A 5219-nucleotide genomic window follows, 5' to 3' on the forward strand; every position below is an offset into this window, starting at 1 on the left:
AAAAAAAAAAAAAAAAAAAAGGTGTTTAACTTTGGCTCCCTTGTGTACATTCATATGCTTGGATGTTAACTGGTTTCATCAGGATGGAATGATAATACTGCCTTCTTCAAGGATTTGTTATAATGTTTCAATAAATAATATTTTTAAGCAAAAATATGTTTTATTTGTTACATAATGACATTCCTTTAGTCTGTTATAAAGCAGAAATTAAATATTAAAATATTAAGTAAATATTAAAATATTGTCTGTTATAAAGCAGAAATTAAATAAAAATATTAGGTACTTTAAAATATTAAGTACTTAAATATTAAAATATTAATATTAAAATATTAAGTAGTATAATGTTAATATATTAAGTGCTTAATATATTTTAAACACAAAATATGTCCACTGTGCTTTTTTTAAGGGTCTAAATAATTTTAAATTAATTACTTAATAGAAGTATAGTTGATCAACAGTATTGGATTTGTTCCACGTGGACAGCACAGTGATTCACTATTTTTGCAGATTATCCTCCGTTATAAATTATTACAAGATAATGGCTATAATTCCCTGTGCTATATAGTATATTCTTGTTGCTTATCTATTTTATACATATTAGTTTGTATCTCTTAATCCCATACCCTTTATTTGTCCAGACCCCCTTCCCTCTCCCGTTTGGTAATCACTAGTTTATTTTCTATGTCTGTGAGTCTGTTTCTGTTTTGCATAGACATTCATTTGTGTTATTTTTTAGAGTCTACATATAAGTGATATCATATAGTATTTGTCTTTCTCTGTCTGACTTATTTCACTAAGCATAATATTCTCTAGGTTCATCTATGTTGCTGCCAATCTATTTTATGGCTGAGTAATATTCCACTGTGTATGTGTGTGTGTGGTGTGTGTGTGCACGTGCATCTTATCACATATATCACATCTTCTTAATCCAGTCGTCTGTTGATGGACACTTGGGCTCCTTCTGTGTCCTGACTATTGTAAATAGTGTTGCTATGAACATTAGGATGCATGTATCTTTTTGAATTAGTGCTTTCATTTGTTCCAGATGTATACCCAGGTGTGGAATTGCTGGATCATATGGTAGTTTTATTTTTAATTTTTTGAGGATCCTCCATGCTGTTTTCCATAGTGCCTACACCAATTTACATTCCCACCAACAGGGTAGGAGGGTTACCTTTTCTCCCCACCCTCTCCAGCGTTTATTATTTGTAGACTTTTTGATGGTGGCCATTCTGACAGGTGTGAGGGCATATCTCAGTGTTGTTTTGATTCGCACCTCTCTGATAATTATAGATGTTGAGCATCTTTTCATGCGCCTGTTGGCCATCTGTGTGCCATCTTCCCTGTATCTGTGGTGCACTGGTAGGTGGTGTGGACCCTCGCCTGTTTGACTGTCAGGACCTGCCTCGTGTGGTGGCTGGTTACCCACTGGTGGGCAGGCCCAGGTCCCAGGGTGGCTTCTTGTGGGACCCCAGGGATCCTGGGGCTGGTGGTGTCCCACTGTGGATGGTTTCCTTTGCTGTGCAGAATCTTTTGAGTTTTATGTAGTCCCGCTTGCGTATTTTTGCTTTTGTTGCCTGTGCTTTTGGTGTCATATCCAAAAAAAATTATTGACAAGATCAATGTTGAGGTACATTTTTTCTTATGTTTTCTACTGGGAGTGTTAGTGTTTGGGGTTTTATGTTTAAGTCTTTTTTTAAAAAAAATTAATTAATTTATATATATATATATATTTTGGCTGCGTTGGGTCTTCGTTACTGCATGCAGGCTTTCTCTAGTTGCGGCAAGCAGGGGCTGCTCTTCATTGTGGTGCGCAGGCTTCTCATCGCAGTGGCTTCTCTTGTTGAGGAGCACAGGCTTTAGGCACACGGGCTTCAGTAATTGTGGCACGCAGCCTCAGTAGTTGTGGCCCACGGGCTTAGTCGCTCTGCGGCATGTGGGATCTTCCCCGACCAGGGCTTGAACCCGTGTCCCCTGCATTGGCAGGCAGATTCTTAACCACTGCACCACCAGGGAAGTCCCTATGTTTAAGTCTTTAATCCATTTTAAGTTAACTTTTATGTGTGGTGTAAAAAAGGGTCGAATTTCATTCTTTCACAGATGTTTTCTTCCAGTCTGTGGCTTTTCATTTCTCTTGATACTGTCTATCACAGAGTAGAATTTTAAAATTTTAATCAATCCCAGCTTATCGATTTTTCCTCTCATGGATCATGTCTTTGGTGTTGTATCTAAAAAGGCATCACAAAACCCAAGATCGTCTATGTTTTTTTCTAAGAGTTTTGTAGTTTTCGTTTTACATGTAGGTCTGTGATCCATTTTGAGTTCACTTTTGTGAAGGGTGTAAGGTCTGTCTAGATTCATGTTTTTGCATGTGGATGTCCGGGTGTTCCAGCCCTGTTTGTTGAAGAGTCTCTCTGCTCCACTGTATTGCTATTGTTCCTTTGTGAAAAATCAGCTGACTATATTTATATGCGTCTATTTCGGAGCTATCTATTCCATTCTATTGATCTATTTGTCTATTTTTTGGTCAATAACACACTCTCTTGGTTATTTATAGTAATTCTTGAAGTTGGTATGGAAATGGGGGCGAGTGCTACCCCCGCATCACATAATAGTAATGATACTTTCGTCCTCTGTTTTCTGCTACGGAGCTCACCAACTCAGAGTGGAACAGTTTATTCCAGCAGTGTGCAAAGATGTGAAGATAAAATCATCTTGAGAGGCAAGGTTTCTGGTAACCAGACTTGAAAAACATTTCCTATGTGTAGGCACTGTTCTGAGTGGCTGGCATCATTCATTCATTGAATTCTCATGATAACCCGATGAAGTTGACAGCATTTACTCCACCATTTCCAGATAAGGAACTGAAGCACAAATAAGTTAAATAAATGCCATGTTTTATCCAGCTCATTAGAGGGGTTGGGTGATCATCTTAGGGGAATATGCTCTGAGCCTGGAGTGTCTTCCCTGGACACCACATACTAAGGGCAATCATGCCATCCATTCTCCCTAAGTTTGCCTCTGGTTTCTCAGGTACTACTCTGTATCTATTTAGTCCAGCCCCAGTTTTCACCTTAAGCTCACACCTGTGCTCCTAGGACTATCCCCGTATGCACACTATAAGCCCTGATGGAGATGATGGATTTCAAGTCATGACTCAACCACTGAGGGTGTTACTAATAATTTAATCATTTCTGATACTTGAAGAAACTCAATTGAGATATAATTTACATACTATACAATTTACCATTTAAAGTGTAGAATTCAGTGGTTTTTATTATATTCAGAGTTGCTCAACCATCACCATAATCTAATTTCAGAACTTTTTAATCACCCCCCACAAAAAAAAAAAACCCTCCAATACCCACTAGCACTCACTGTCCAATACCCCCTCACTCTCCCAGCTTTGGGCAACCACTAATCAATCTACTTTCAGTTTCTATAGACCACAAAGAACTTTTAAAAAATTGTGGCAAAACATACATAACACAAAATTTACCATTTTAACCATTTTTAAAAGTTTTTTTTTTTTATTATGGTAAAAAGCTCCACATACATGAAACTTATCACCTTTACCATTTTTTTTTTTTTTTTTTTTTTTTTTTTTTTTTTTTTGGAAAAAAATTTTTTTTTGCGGTACGGGGTCCTCTTACTGTTGTGGCCTCTCCCGTTGCGGAGCACAGGCTCCGGATGCGCAGGCTCACGGGCCCAGCCGCTCCGTGGCACGAGGGATCTTCCCGGACCTGGGCGCGGACCCGCGCCCCCTGCGTCGGCAGGCGGACTCTCAACCACTGCGCCACCAGGTAAGCCCGCCTTTACCATTTTAAAGTGTACAGTTCAGTGGCAACTAGGACATGTACATCATCATGCAATCATCACCACCATCCATCTCTAGAATTTTTCATCTTCTCAGACTGAAACTCCGTATCCACGTATTCATATCATGATCCAAATCATACCATTTCTGAGCCTCCGTTTGCTCGTGTGACATGACTGCCACATGATTGATTGAATTAAAATTGATGAAATTAAAATTCATGGCGTTACAGTATGCTCATATAGATGAAACGACCAGCATAATGCCTAGCATAGAACTGAAAGTCATGTATATGGGAAAGGAATCTAAAAAAGAGTGGATATATGTATATGTGTAACTGATTCACTTTGCTGTACAGCAGAAGCTAGCACAACATTGTAAATCAACTGTACTCCGATAAAAATTAAAAAAAAAAACTTAAAGTCATGGATTATAAGCCGCCATACACCTTGCCCTTAAGCAAAGGCCTTATACTTAACTTAAATCAATCTAATACATAAACTGCCAAAGGCTAATGCACTCACTACTCAATGTCTGAAATAAGAAGGCAAAGCCGAATTTATTATTACTATAGTAAGGGAGAGTTATGCTGGCCAGACACAGTGTCTCTGAGCAGAGCCTACTGCTGATCCTATACGGGGTTTTTGGGAAATGTGGATTTTCAGGGGCTCTTCTGGTTTGAACATTATCCGTAAAAGCATGTTTGTTCGACGGAGTCTGTTTTGATTGGCTGTCTCTCACCGGTGTGGTTGCTGGAGTGAACCTGTTTCTGATTGGCTGACATTTAGAAGCAGGGAGCTGTCTGATTGGTTGAATGGTCAGCGTGAGTGGTCATTGACGATGGGTTATAAACCCATTCTGTTGGCTACTTGTCATCGTGGCTACAGAAAGATCAATCATTTTCCTAGGAGTGCAGGACCCTTTTATTCTCAGAACCCCTCTTCCAAACGAGGCCCTACCATAGACAAAACCACGTATGTGAAGCTGATCTTTTCCCTCTCTTGGAAACAAACTGCCTTGCATTTCTCTGGTCGATTTGGATCTGGTATAAAGCCTCTCATTAGTCCTCCTCTGCAACTGTGGCACTTCCCTGTTGTTTATTTGGCTCAGTCACTAACATTTCCTTGTTTATCTGGCTCAGTCACTAACTTATTTATTCATGATCTCAGTAAATAGATTCAAGACGTCGTGATGCATACTACAAAAAGATGAATCGATAGACTAAGTAGCTTAAAGCACTGAGATGATCCAGAGGAGATGCTTGTTCTGCTGCTTTCACAAGTCTGTTTGCTTTGCGTTGGGGGCATGAGGCATTTTGAAGTGGGTTAGTTTCATAAGAACAGGAGAGTCTTCTTAAGAGTCGGAAAAGCATGTGTTAACACACAAATGTTACTGTAGGGAA

The sequence above is a fragment of the Lipotes vexillifer genome, unplaced genomic scaffold, assembly GCF_000442215.2.
Source record: "Lipotes vexillifer unplaced genomic scaffold, Lipotes_vexillifer_v1.1 scaffold1223, whole genome shotgun sequence".
Taxonomy (NCBI): Eukaryota; Metazoa; Chordata; class Mammalia; order Artiodactyla; family Lipotidae; genus Lipotes; species Lipotes vexillifer.